The sequence below is a fragment of the Schistocerca americana genome, chromosome 3 (assembly GCF_021461395.2).
Source record: "Schistocerca americana isolate TAMUIC-IGC-003095 chromosome 3, iqSchAmer2.1, whole genome shotgun sequence".
Classification (NCBI taxonomy): domain Eukaryota; kingdom Metazoa; phylum Arthropoda; class Insecta; order Orthoptera; family Acrididae; genus Schistocerca; species Schistocerca americana.
This window is the reverse complement of record NC_060121.1, coordinates 891,269,386-891,284,854: the sequence shown is the minus strand read 5'-3', so window position 1 is coordinate 891,284,854 and position 15,469 is coordinate 891,269,386. Positions and strand designations below refer to the sequence as shown.

Here is a 15,469-nt window from a genome sequence, read left to right as displayed (position 1 = left end):
TCATTGATAATAAAATCAAGCTCATGAAGACAACAGCGATCAACATCGACAAAAGATGGGTCGGCAGATGAAGTTTGAAGTAACAGCTGTATCAAGGAGAAATCTACAGATTCCAGTCTTTGAAAGTGGCCCCTCTTTTGACCAGAACCGACGTTGGAGACTTCCTACATGTCGGTCAACGGACCTGAAGATGGCGTAGTAAATCGCCGAAACTGGTAGGCCAATAAAATAACGCTTTCCATAACTGGGACTCACAGTCATGTGAAATTTATTGAAAGACATCATGTTTACGCCAGTGACTGTTAAACATTTTATATCCACTATTGCAATTTCGGCCTCAGGCCATTATCAAGTGCAGCTGAAATACAGAATGTTTCTAAAATATTTTACAAAAATCGTTGTGTATTTTGACATTCCGCCAATTACACAAAATGAAAAATGCAGCTATGTAACCATGTTTACTAACATGTTTTGGCTTTAAGCTATGTGTGCTTTATACATGCTGACACATTTATATGTCGTTGTCATTTGCTGCTATATACATCCGTAAGGTTGCTAAGCAGTGCGAGCACACATGTAAAAAATTAGTAAGTCAGTTTATGATAATAAACTGTTTATTTAACAATAAAACTCACACGAGAGAGAAGCTTAACTTTGAAATCTGATGTATGCTTTTTATTCACAAATACCTTGTGAGGCGTGAGTTGAACAAGTCAGTGCACGCTAAGAGAACATAGTGACCTTATGACTTTATCTTTTTTTGCCCTTACTCATCTTTATTTAATGTTATCAGCTCAGAGTTGTAATATACAACGTATACTTTGTACATATTTTCAAATAAAAAAGATTATCTATTGTCAGGTGACAAAGCCATGTGCTACGGAAAACTTTTTCTGCTTCATGTGGCACAAGAGCAGCATATTTAAAATGGACAGTATCATTTGAATCTAAATCTAAATGGTTAAGAGAGGACTTTTCATCCAACAGAATCACTAGACTGGAACACTGTGTACGACAATCCTCGATTCTTTGTTATGCTTCTTTCTAAATTTCTTTTCCCACTTTATCAAAAACGGCTTTTAATTTAGTCACAATTTTTACACGTGTTCTCTCTGTTTCACTAGTGGCACCTCTCACTGCTGCAAACCAGTTATGGCACCGGCAATAAATCCAAAATTTGATTTTATGTACGAAATTTTGCCTGAAATTTGTGAATTAGACATTAATTCTTGGGTTAGTCAACCGAAGCGGATTCACTGCTACCGAAATAATCAATTATGCTTTTCACAACGTTGAAGTTGCAGGCATCAATCCAGAACCCCCATTTTGTCAAAATGGGAGATACTGCTAAGGAAATGTCTGTGACTAATAACTTAAATGCTGTAACACAAGAAGAGGCTTTGAAAAATACCTTTTTGACACACCGAATAAATTTGTCATCATTAACTAATTTACTATGAATTCCGTGTAAGTCGTGAGCTAAACAAGTGACATGCACTATTTTACTGTATGCTGTAGTATCCGTTACTAATAGCAGTACGTTGTCAGGCTTAATGCCTTCATATCATATGGCACCCACAGATATGTCGGATAATTTACTGATTTTGGAAAAATTTACGTTTTCCAAATGTTCACAGTTTATTAGAAACTTTTCGCGTGGACTGTCTTCTTCCAGAGTTCCCACAGTGACATTTATAATTTACCCGTTGCTTCATCAATTCATACCTACATTCTTTGCTAGCACCCTGCACTGTGTTTCGTAGCTTTTGCTGACGTCGTGAAAGATACAGGAAGAGATTTGTCTGGCTATTTTTCTAGGAATTCATGAAATTTTGGATAGCTCAGTTTCCTTAAGGGAATGCCAGCACTAAGGAAAGTTGTACTACGTTCTTCATAGAAAGGTGAATGGGATTAGTGACATTCTCCTAGGAACATTCGCTACAGTGTTTATACGTTTTCGATCCGTCGTGCTTCACGCTTGTGTTTTTCTGTTGCCAGAGGCATCTGAACGTTAAATGACTTCTCTGTAGTTACTCTTACGTCGCACGGTTTACAATACAGTGTTTTACCATCAGCCGAAAATTCCTTCTCACCATATCAAGCCATAAGCTACTATAATTTTACTTGAATACTTTGCTTCATTTTAGGAATTTTTCCTGAACTTTACTCCACGCACTTCCGCCTTCAACAAGGTTGAATAAAACACTTCTCTACAGTCCACTATCGGAGATGACTTAAGCAAATGCCTGCTCATAGAGTGGCAATAGACTACACAAACTCACGGTTCCGTGATAGTGAAATCCATATTGAGAATTCGAAGGAAATACGAGAGTGAGATGTATTCTCTATTTTCTAAGAAGCAGTTTGGTATGCTCAGCCGTCAGAAATGTAACACGGTAGAAATAAATTGCACGAAAAAAGTTCTTTACTCCTTGAAAGAGTGAAAATCTAATGAACATAACGATTTATGTATTACGATATGCTCCATCAGAGAGAAGTGATCATATATCCATCAGTATGACTTAACAAATTACACTAATTCTTTTAGTTTTTCCGTAGCTAGCGTCAACCAAGCCATATATCAGATTTACAAAATGTCATTGTAATTAAACTGACTTTTATTCAATGTCAAACTTCGCTGAAGGCCAGTTTTAAACAAGGTTCAGCGTAACGGGATGAAATTCGGAAAACCTCTTGGAGTCCCGCTTCTGTTCACATGTGAAACATGTTTGTAATATTTTGATTTAACTTGGTTGACGTATTGATACAAGGGCAAAAACAAATAAAAACAAAAATCACTACAAAAATGTCGAAATAAAAGTTGAATATCTTCAACTTTTGTTTCGACATTTATGGCAACGGGCGGCGAGCATCAAGGTTGTATCACGAGACCTGTCCCTGCTGACAACAACCACAGCATTCAATGTTTGCAACAGGCACTCAGGGAAGACCAGGACACAGTGGTCTTGGCAGCGGACAAAGGCAACGCCACAGTGCTGCTTAAATCAGAAGACTATTTATTGAATGGTACCACATTCTAATCGAGGGCTTGCCGACATAGGGTCTACTTACGGAAAGGCATATGGCAACGGGCGGCGGGCATCAAGGTTGTATCACGAGACCTATCGCTGCTGACAAAAACCACAGAATTCAATGTTTGCAACAGTGTTTCGCCTTTTTTCTGAGACACTGGATGTACCAGTATCTCCCACCACCACGTACGCAGGAACTCCTGCACGGGTGCGCCGTGTAGAATCGCACATTGTCATGAAGGATGATTGGATCCAGTATCAGAAGGTGGTGTCGATTTCTTCTCGGTGCGGGACAAGGGTGACGTCGCAGGAGGCTGCAGTGACCGCCTGCCCCTGCGATACGACGTGACGTAGGATTAACCCATGGACATCATAAGCTACAATAACTGTCACTTTGCTACAGGCTGATTTATGGCGCACGTTCTATGGGCGAGGACTAACAGGGCGTTTCCGTTCGTTGGATTGCCGCTTTAATCGTGGTTGGTACGACAGAGCCCAGGTTTCGCACATAGCGACGGTCCTTGCAAGGTAATCTTCACCCTCCCTGTGGTAGCGACTGAGCAGGTGCATTGTGGGTTCCGATCATATGGCACTTCAGTCTGTATCAACGGGTATTGTTCGTGTTTCTTAAAAATACTGTTAGAGCGCTTGAAGTGGCCTCCCGCACATACAGACACTGACTCAAATACAGCCGCCGCGCTCGCTGCACTACGTAAGCTGACATTCTGTTATTAGTTACAGACAGAGCGCATGCCTTGTGACCACATTCTTCATGTTACGGCAGTGTTGCCACCGCTTTCTATCCTGTCCTATCCTATTTAAAATAAGTCAGTAAGTCAGTGTATGGTAATAAACTACACTAGTGGCCATTAAAATTGCTACACCAAGAAGAAATGCAGGTGATAAACGTGTACTCATTGGACAAATATATTACTGGCGTATTGTGACGAGCTAGTTGCTCAGCCACCATTGACCAGACGTTTTCAATTGGTGAGAGTTCTGGAGAATGTGCTGGCCAAAGGAGCAGTCGAACATTTTCTGTATCCAGAAAGGCCTGCAACATGCGGTCGTGCATTATCCTGCTGAAATGTAGGGTTTCGCAGGGATCGAATGAAGGGTAGAGCCACGGGTCGTAATAAAAAATGGCTCTGAGCACTATGGGACTTAACATCTATGGTCATCAGTCCCCTAGAACTTAGAACTACTTAAACCTAACTAACCTAAGGACATCACACAACACCTAGCCATCACGAGGCAGAGAAAATCCCTGACCCCGCCGGGAATCGAACCCGGGAACCCGGGCGTGGGAAGCGAGAACGCTACCGCACTACCACGAGATGCGGGCGGGTCGTAATACATCTGAAATGTAACGTCCACTGTTCAAAGTGCCGTCAATGCGAACAAGAGGTGACCGAGACGTGTAACCAATGGCACCCCATACCATCACGTCAGGTGATACGCCAGTATGGCGATGACGAATACACGCTTCCAATGTGCGTTCACCGCGATGTCGCCAAACACGGATGCGACCATCATGATGCTGTAAACAGAACCTGGATTCATCCGGAAACATGACGTTTTGCCATTCGTGCACCCAGGGTCGTCGTTGAGTACACCATCGCAGGCGCTCCTGTCTGTGATGCAGCGTCAAGGGTAACCGCAGCCATGGTCTCCGAGCTGATAGTCCATGCTGCTGCAAGCGTCGTCGAACTGTTCGTGCAGATAGTTGTTGTTTTGCAAACGTCCCCATCCGTTGAATCAGGGATCGAGACGTGGCTGCACGATCCGTTACAGCCATGCGGATAAGATGCCTGTCATCTCGACTGCTAGCGACACGAGGCCGTTGGGATCCGGCACGGTGTTCCGTATTACCCCCCTCAACCCACCGATTTCAGTCTGCTAACAGTCATTGGATCTCGACCAACGCGAGCAGCAATGTCGCGATACGATAAACCGCAATGGCGATAGGCTACAATCCGACCTTTATCAAAGTCGGAAACGTGATGGCACGCATTTCTCCTCCTTACACGAGACATGACTACAACGTTTCACCAGGAAACGCCGGTCAACTGCTGTTTGTGTATGATAAATCGGTTGGTAATTTCCCTCATGTCAGCACGTTGTAGGTGTCGCCACCGGCGCCAACCTTGTGGGAATGCTCTGAAAAGCTAATCATTTGCATGTCACAGCATCGTCTTACTGTCGGTTAAATTTCGCGTCTGCAGCACGTCATCTTCGTGGTGAAGCAATTTTAATGGCCAATAGTGTATTTATTTAAGAATAAAATTCACATGAGAAGGAAGTTCAACTGTGGAATTTGATGTTGTTGTATGCTTTTTATTCACTTTATCGTAACATAGTTTGTAACACCAACAATCGTTGGATTTACGTGTATCTAGTATAAGTTCTCTGTTAACACTGTACACTAGTGTACATGCATAGTCAAGGTCTTTGTTTGTATAAGTACGGAGTAATTATGTTAATTATTTTGGCGTTTTAAGGAATTACATCATAACTGTACCTCTGGTTTAATACTCCGTGAGTGTAATAATTTGTAAAAGCTCTGTATATTTTACTGGTCCATAAGGAGGGAACGGAAATATAAAACATGTAGTAAAGCCCCACCGCTACGGAAAAGGAGGACTTGGCGCGCAAGGTGCTTCATTCATTTGTGGCGAGTGGCTTACTCGAGTTTTGACTGTGATACTGAGTGGTCAGCGGCAGCCTTGGTCAGCTATTGTGGTCAATTCGAATGTATAAATTAAGGCAAGAAGATCTTGCGTGCATATAAATTAGCCTCGGATGGAATGTAAAGTGGCCTATCGACCGTGGTATCGTTACTGGCCTTGTCTGGTTAAATTTACGATGCGAAGAAATGTTATATCTGGGCCTGGCTAACATCACGAACCATGGTTGCTTTACCGCCAGTTTTATAGCCGCTGTAATTCCGAGTACTCTATTTTTATTAAACTGGCAACTTTGGTAGTAAAACATTTTACAGTTTTTTTTTTACTTCATGGAGTATGAAGTTTGGCTGGTTTCCTGCACAGTAGTAAATGGTTTACTCCACATAATTTTTCACCTTAAAGTTTTCTAAAGTGTGTCCATAAAGAAAGCGTTTCATTAAAAAAGAATCTGCCATCAATATGATCAATGAAGAAAATATGAAGTCCTTATGGCTGTCTGTAAGCAAAAGTTATAAAAAGACAAGGGTATTGTTTCAGTTTGAACAGGTTTGTAAGCTTGTAACTGTTTGCTTATTTGTATACGTTTTTTAAAGTCGTTTTTCAAGTTGTGCAGTCACTTACAAAAGCAGTTTGACTTTGAGTTCAATGAGAGACTAGTTACTAGTTCCACCTGTTAAGTGTTGAATTCATTTGGCAGTATTCATTCTACTTAAATTTGTCACTACAGTTATAATTGAGGACGGTTCTGCAGACCATACCAGTTTAAGGGACTCCACAAGCTATTTAACTTGTGTGGTAAATGAAAGTGAAGGTTCTTTCTGAGCAAGTGCAGCAGTCGCTACAATCATTTATTCTGCACCAAACCTTTTCTTATAAATTATAATTGTACTGCACATTTGTATAGAGTAACTTCATGTGCAAATTTCTGAACCTCATAGTAATCAGTATTTTCCAAATCGTGATCTTTTTTGTGATAGTTAATTAAAATAATTGTAGTTCATGCTATAACCAGTCAGTGTTTATTATCAGTTTCGTATCTCCTTCTGCATTTGTTCATTATATTCCACAGTAGATTTTTGCCAGTAGCATGTGTTATTGTGTGATAGTGTGTAATAGCTACATTTACTGGACGTTATATGTTCTGCATAACAGTTAGCTGATGTGTTGTTTGCTAGGACAAATTACTATATAATATTGACAGTAACTGTGTTAGTAAAGATTAGTTAGGGTATCAAGTGAGATTAGTTTTCTTAGGGAAGTTAATTTCCGCTTTGCCATGAAACTTGATACCGCATTGCCTCATTAGGCTGGCGACCTCATGTACATATAACTGCAGCTTACTTTAGTATCAGTACAACGACAGTTCAAAACGCGTTGCTTTGCTGTTGTTACTGTTTCACTAACTTCGCGATCACCAAATTATAGATTCCTTGTCATAGGCTACTGTCATGGTCAGGCAAAACCCTTCACAGAAGGTTAACGTTATCGGCTATTGCCAATTTGGTAAGGGCCGGTAGTGTTTCAAGTTAACATGTGATTTTTTTTCTTTTTTCCCCTTCCTCCTTTTTACATCGATTTATAATCTGAGAGTTGTAATGTACAATGTATAACTTGTACAAATTTTCAAATGAAAAATCCATGGACCTCGGAAAACTTTTTATACTCGAGCTGATACAATAGCAGCATAATTAAAATAGACGGTATCATTTGAACCTAAATCTGAATGATTAACAGAGGACTTTTTATCCAAATTTTTCACATTTCTTTTCTCACTTTATCACAACCCGCTTATAATTTATTCACAATTTTTTCACTTGTTCTGTCTGCTTCACTAGTGGCATTATTCATTGCTCCAAACTAGTTATGGCAGCAGGAATAGATCCAAAATTTGATTGTATGTACGAAGTTTTGTCTAAAATTTCAGCATTAGACATTAATTTTCAGTCTAGTCAACCGAAGCGGTTTCCCTGTTTCAGAATGAAATAGCTATGCTTTTCCCAACGTTGAAGTTGCAGGCATCTATCCAGGACCGCCATTTTGTCAAAATGGGAGATCCTGGTAGGGAAATGTCTGGAGCTAACAACTTAAATGCTGTAACACATGAAGGGGCTCGCCGACGGAGTGGCCGAGCTGTTCTAGGCGCTACAGTCTGGAACCGCGTGACCGCTACGGCCGCAGGTTCGAATCCTGCCTCGGGCATGGATGTGTGTGATGTCCTTAGGTTAGTTAGGTTCAAGTAGTTCTATGTTCTAGAGGACTAATGACCACAGCAGTTAAGTCCCATAGTGCTCAGAGCCATTTTTGAAGGGGCTCTCAAAAATACCTTTTCGACATACCGTTCAAATTTGTCAACATCAACAAATTTACTACGAATTTCTTGTAAGGCGTGAGCTAAACAAGTCACATGCATCATTTGACTGTATGCTATGATACTTTATCCGCAGCTTTCACCACATAAGGCGCAAATCTGTTACTAATAGTAGTACGTTGTCATGCTTAATGCCTTCAGACCGTATGGCAGCCGTAGATCTGTCGAATGGTTTACTCATTTTGAAAAAATTTAAATTTTCTAAATGTTCAGAGTGTATTTGAAACTTATCCCCTGGACCGTTTTCTTCTAAAGTTCTCACAATGACATTTTAATTTATTTCACCAATTGATACCTACTTTTCTTTTTTTAGTTGCAATCCGTTGTCTGATTTGTTGCACTGGTTTTCGTAGATTCTGTTGACGTTGGAAGATGCAGGAACAGATTTGCCTGCGTACTTTTCTAAGAATTCACGAAATTTTTGCTGGTACAGTTTACTTCATGGAATGCCAGCACAAAGGAAAGCTGCACCAAGTTCTTCACAGAAAGGTGAATAAGATTAGCGAGATTCTCATAGGAGCATTTGCTGTACTGTATATACGTTTTCAATCCGTCGTGCTCCACGTTTGTGTTTTTCTGTTGCCACATGCAGCTGAACGTTAAATGACTTCTGTGCAGTTACCCTTACGTCGCACGGCTTACAATATAGTGTTTTACCATCAGCCGAAAATACTTTCTCGCTATACTGAACCACAAACTGCTGTAATTTCACTTGAATACTTTGGTTCACTTTAGGATTTTTTCTGAACTTTATTCCACACATATCCTTCTTCAAAAAGGTTGAATAAAACAGTGATACTTGTCTGCAGTCAAGTGTCGGAGATGTCTTAAGCAAATGCCTGTATATAGAGTGGCAATAGACAACACAGTCTCACGGCTCCGTAAGTGTGAAATCCATATTGAAAATCCGAAGGAAATACGGGAGCAAGAAATCTTTTCTCTTTTCCAAGAAACAAGTTGAAATGGTCAGTCATAGCAAATGTGACACGACAGAAATAAATTCCGTGAGAGAAGTTCTTTACTCCTTAAAAGAGCGAAAATGTAAAGAATATAACGATGTAGTTACTAAGATATGTTCTACCAATCAGAGGTGGTCATATATCCATACGTATGACTTAACAAATTACAGTAATTCATTTAGTTTCTTCATAACAAGTATTTATATGTACACTCCTGGAAATTGAAATAAGAACACCGTGAATTCATTGTCCCAGGAAGGGGAAACTTTATTGACACATTCCTGGGGTCAGATACATCACATGATCACACTGACAGAACCACAGGCACATAGACACAGGCAACAGAGCATGCACAATGTCGGCACTAGTACAGTGTATATCCACCTTTCGCAGCAATGCAGGCTGCTATTCTCCCATGGAGACGATCGTAGAGATGCTGGATGTAGTCCTGTGGAACAGCTTGCCGTGCCATTTCCACCTGACGCCTCAGTTGGACCAGCGTTCGTGCTGGACGTGCAGACCGCGTGAGACGACGCTTCATCCAGTCCCAAACATGCTCAATGGGGGACAGATCCGGAGATCTTGCTGGCCAGGGTAGTTGACTTACACCTTCTAGAGCACGTTGGGTGGCACGGGATACATGCGGACGTGCATTGTCCTGTTGGAACAGCAAGTTCCCTTGCCGGTCTAGGAATGGTAGAACGATGGGTTCGATGACGGTTTGGATGTACCGTGCACTATTCAGTGTCCCCTCGACGATCACCAGTGGTGTACGGCCAGTGTAGGAGATCGCTCCCCACAACATGATGCCGGGTGTTGGCCCTGTGTGCCTCGGTCGTATGCAGTTGTGATTGTGGCGCTCACCTGCACGGCGCCAAACACGCATACGACCATCATTGGCACCAAGGCAGAAGCGACTCTCATCGCTGAAGACGACACGTCTCCATTCGTCCCTCCATTCACACCTGTCGCGACACCACTGGAGGCGGGCTGCACGATGTTGGGGCGTGAGCGGAAGACGGCCTAACGGTGTGCGGGACCGTAGCCCAGCTTCATGGAGACGGTTGCGAATGGTCCTCGCCGATACCCCAGGAGCAACAGTGTCCCTAATTTGCTGGGAAGTGGCGGTGCGGTCCCCTACGGCACTGCGTAGGATCCTACGGTCTTGGCGTGCATCCGTGCGTCGCTGCGGTCCGGTCCCAGGTCGACGGGCACGTGCACCTTCCGCCGACCACTGGCGACAACATCGATGTACTGTGGAGACCTCACGCCCCACGTGTTGAGCAATTCGGCGGTACGTCCACCCGGCCTCCCGCATGCCCACTATACGCCCTCGCTCAAAGTCCGTCAACTGCACATACGGTTCACGTCCACGCTGTCGCGGCATGCTACCAGTGTTAAAGACTGCGATGGAGCTCCGTATGCCACGGCAAACCGGCTGACACTGACGGCGGCGGTGCACAAATGCTGCGCAGCTAGCGCCATTCGACGGCCAACACCGCGGTTCCTGGTGTGTCCGCTGTGCCGTGCGTGTGATCATTGCTTGTACAGCCCTCTCGCAGTGTCCGGAGCAAGTATGGTGGGTCCGACACACCGGTGTCAATGTGTTCTTTTTTCCATTTCCAGGAGTGTATTTAAGGAACAGGTCAATATTACCGAAAAATATGGGCCCTATCTTAAAAATCCTAACTCTGGTCATTGCTGTGGTGTCAACCAAGCCATACGTCAGGATTACAAAATGCCATTGGAATTAAATTGACTTTTATTCAATTTCAAACTACGCTGAAGGCCAGTTTTAAACACAGTTCAGAGTAATGAAATAAGATTCGGAAACCTCATGGAGTGCCGCTTCTGTTCACATGTTAAATATTTTTGTAAGATTGTGATTGAACTGGGTTGGCATATTGATACAAGGGCTGAAACATGCAAAAACAAAGTCACTACAAAAATTTCGAAATAAAAAGATGGTTCAAATGGCTCTGAGCACTATGGGTCTTACCATCTATGGTCATCAGTCCCCTAGAACTTAGAACTACTTAAACCTAACTAACCTAAGGACAGGACACAACACCCAGTCATCGAAATAAAAGTTGAAGAGCATTTTCTTGACCTGTGTATATAGAAAGACTGCTTTTTATAGATAGAACACAGCTGTGGAATTGAATTTTATCAAGGGAAAGTATCTCGAAAGTTATCAAGATGTTCGTTTCTTTTGAATGCACATTATACGTATCAGGCAAATGCACTCATTTCCTACAGAACTTATTATTTCACTGCGAAAAATAGGATTTTTCTGGCTTTAAATGAAATGTTGGTACGTTTGGGCATAATTTCTAAGAAGAAATACGAAAGGAAAAACATGAATCACACGATGAGAACTGTTAAGTTAAACATCATTAAGCAGACCCATATGTAAAGCGATAGGTAATTTGAAGCAATTTTATGGTGTACTCAAATAGTGTCTTGCGTTACACCAGGACCAACTTTTATTACGTGAAGTTAGCTTACGATGAGCCTTATGCCTGAAACAGTCATTTATAGATAGACTGCTTGCAACTGATCTTAGAGTGGAGAATTCCACAGAATTCTGTCAAAATGTCTAGATGGAACAGTTTACATTCGAACATGCTGAATGATTTTTCGGTAGCGCGAATACGTTGTTCTAGTTCTCATCCTTCTCGTGTTGTTGGTCTATTTTCTGCACTAATACCACCTTCTCCACATTTCGACGTACGCAGCTCTTCAACTCCCTATGAGTTCAGCCACTTGCGACATCGAAGCACTGAAGGATCCACCAGTATCTCTATCTCACAAGCACCGATACGTGATTTCTTCTGCTGCCACACAATTTACTTAATTACTATTCGAGTCCTACTGTCACTTCGCGCTACGGTATTCCACGACTACCAGTCGCCAACTACCCACAACGGCAAGATTAGTGGAAGGTAAACCAGACGTAACTAAGAAATCACACAGTGGTATTGACAGTGGTATAAACGAGTACCTGTCAGAGTTTGATTATTGCGTTACCCCATTCCTGTGTTCCACCAGCATGCCATTTGGGAGAGAGAGGCAGTGCTTCGACGTCTGAGGAGACCAGCGCCTTTGTGTTCTGCAACCAGTAACACAGGCCGCACCACTCGTTCGTTCCCGTATATGTTTACAGGTTATCATAAGGTGTGTTTATAATGAGTTTTCAGTTCATCATTCTCTGCGCTCTTTTATACTAATCCGAATAACACAAACATAATTTTACGAACTTTCTTACGTTTTCTTTAACAGTTGAAAATAACAGACATCCATAACTGATAGTGATATGGCACTGTTAGTACGTTTGATAAGGAGCAATGTAAGAGATAAATATGCAGTACAGAACTGATATTAAGACTGTTGAGACAGGTAACCCGCTAATGAGGAAGAAACGGCGGGCAGTTTCTACTTCTGGCACCAGCTGATCGGTGTTCAACTCTCTTCGAATCAATCGAAAGCTGTTATTGTGGTTAGGTGTCTTTCCATTGTGGGATCTACAAAGGAATGTACCGTTTTCTTACACATCTCGCAGACTGTGAAAAGATTTTCGGGTTTCGAGCACGGTTCGTGGCACTTGTGGCTAGGGAAATTCCCAATCTGACGATTGCCTCGTGGCGTAACGGGTACAGCAGATGAGTCAGTGATTTGTATCTGGAAGTTCCTAAAGTTAATCTTCATAATATGGATAGGTTACAACTTTGATCCTATGAGATGCGCAGGGCTACCGTGGTATTTCACAATCTGATTATTGACAAAGATTTCAATTCTGGGCCGGTCGCTGTGACCGAGAGGTTCTAGGCGCTTCAGTCCGGAACCGCGCTGCTGCTACGGTCGCAGGTTTGAATCCTGCCTCGGGCATGGATGTGTGTAATGTCCTTAGGTTAATTAGGTTTCAGTAGTTCTACGTCTAGCGGACTGATGACCTCAGATGTTAAGTCCCATAGTGCTTAGAGCCACTTGAACCATTTTTCAACTCTGGATAGCACGCTCTATAAGGAAAGAATGGTTGCATCCTCGCGAAAGGTCGTCCTCTAGTGTTGTACGTTACTCATAATCGCTACCATTCGTCCTATGTCCTTCACTTTACTGTATCTCAAATGTCTGAATAATGGAGATGTACCAAGAAAGGCATCACTTTTGAGTCACTATTCTTTGCTAACTGGTCCACATAACCGACGATTATAGAACACGATTTGGCCCTGAGATGTTGCCGTCTTTTATGTTGTTTTCATACACTTATAAAATACTTTTTATTCATGAAAAGAGCACTCCAGTAGCTCTGTACAACTGTAATTAATCCATTTCTGAGTTCTGCTTTTATGTTACGCCATTGTCAAGTGGTTCTGAAACTGCCGTAAATATGAAATACATGAGAAAATATTTAATCTTTTGGACATTATTTTTCTACTGTAAGTTTCATATTCTGTCTGTGTACACCGTGGTCAGAAACAGTCGGGAAAGCTTGTAACAGTATTGCAGGGGAGGTTGCGCAGAGCAGTAACTGTTAAGAAAAAAATTCGATAAATAGCGTCATTGCCAAGTTATTTACCATTAACGTTAGCCAATCACGTCGACGCTCGCGCAAATTCAAGCAGCCTGCCAGAGACGGTGTCGCGAAACTAGTTGTACGTTTGTTTTCCTCAAACTGAATAAATATTGCTTTTGCTCACCTCGTTCAAATTTATAACTCACAAAAAACGGACATTTTGAACTGTAATGAGCCTTTCAACAAGTGGTAACTCAAGGACACAGAGATGTCTATGTATCACCACATTTCAGCGCTGGCAAGTGTTTGAATTTGCGCGCGCAACGACCTGATTGGCAAACCTCAATGCTAAACATCTTGGAAATGGCACAACATATCGATTTATTTCTTAACAATTACTTCCCAACACAATACCATTAAAGCTTTTCAGAGTGTTTCTCACCAACCTATACACAGACAGATTATGAAACTTACAACAGGGATGTAACGTCCAAAAGGTATAACTTATTTCAGTTATTTATGTGTATATATCATATTTATGGGGGTTTCAGAACCGTTTTCCAGTGGCTTAACATGAAAGCTGAACACGTGGTGGACTAGATCAAGTTCTACATATCATCTCTAGTGGTATTTTCATTAATTACACAAATTGTTTCGGAGTACATGGAGGGACCGATAAAAATACTTTTTGTACATTGGGGAGGTAACAGTTCGTTCTGATGTTTCAGGACGTTCTGGTTCTTCCACGGCACTCCGCGAATCTACTATGGTAACAATACAGAAAAAGACACGTTCGTTGGAAGAAATGATTCAACCTATAAAAAAGTTAAAACAACTTTCGGTGAAATTAAAAGCAATAGTGACAACATTAAGAGTACAATGGGAATCCACTGTAAACTGCAGAGAAGTTGAAAGAGAATACCGAAGGCCTCTACGATCATGTTCGACAGTGGTATACTGTTGTGTACATAGTTCCGCGTAGTCAGCTCGTACACAACTTCCCCACTACAGCGCGCCCCGCTAAGCACAACAGCGCAGGCGCAGCGCTCGTCCGTCTCCGCACTACGAGATGGCGCTGTCTTAGAGCGGACCAAATTCTGCTTCCGCCGATCCGCGTATTAATATGTAACAGCCAATGAGATTGCTGCTAACGTAGAACCTTTTCTCCTCGCGGATCACACTCGCGCAGTGATACCCGAACGCGCGAGGTATTATAACGAATGTACAGACCTCCGATTAGTCAGTCTGCATTAGTCTGCATCAGTCTGCATTAGTCTGCATTAGTCTGTAGTCAAGTTTCAGTCTGCGCCTAATAATATTATCATATTCCTGGACATAGCCATGAAGATAAATGAATAGACACTTTGTCAAGTATCAGAGATAGGTGAGAATAAGATTAACATATCAAGACCAAAGGAACTTCAGATTGTCAATTGTAAACAGCATCCAGAATCAAGTTACATAATGTCTATATTTTTTATTATTTTAATAAATGTGTGAGAAAATTAATCAAGTTCTGTTTAAAGTTGGTCACCGTCAATCTGCTACTCTAAGCGTGCAAGTGGCATTTCTATCGTCTGACCTAACGGCAGAAGATAAACACGCCACGGTAAGACCACGAAACATATTGCTGACACTCGCCTACTTCGTTAGAGCGACAAGTCAAATAATCTGATGGTGTGTGTACCGAAGGTCTTACAGTACGCACATCACACATACTTACCCTCATATGGCGAGAGGTGGGAATATGTAATGCACTCAAGAAAAACGTAGAACATGATCGTTTTGGTGGTACAGAATTTACGGTTCTGTTGGGAGGCATAATGTTGCATCGGAGAACTGAGCTGCAAACCTTTCGGGGTGCACTCAACCTCGTGATGCCAATTTAGGAGCTACTCGATCGAATA

At 42.0% G+C, this 15,469-nt stretch overlaps 1 protein-coding gene across 1 annotated transcript in view; it reads right to left on the bottom strand.

Annotated features, from left to right (window-relative positions):
• The window catches only part of LOC124606477 (corticotropin-releasing factor receptor 1-like), a 253,548-nt gene that overhangs the window by 192,762 nt on the left and 45,317 nt on the right, over window positions 1-15,469 (bottom strand). The window lies entirely within an intron of this gene.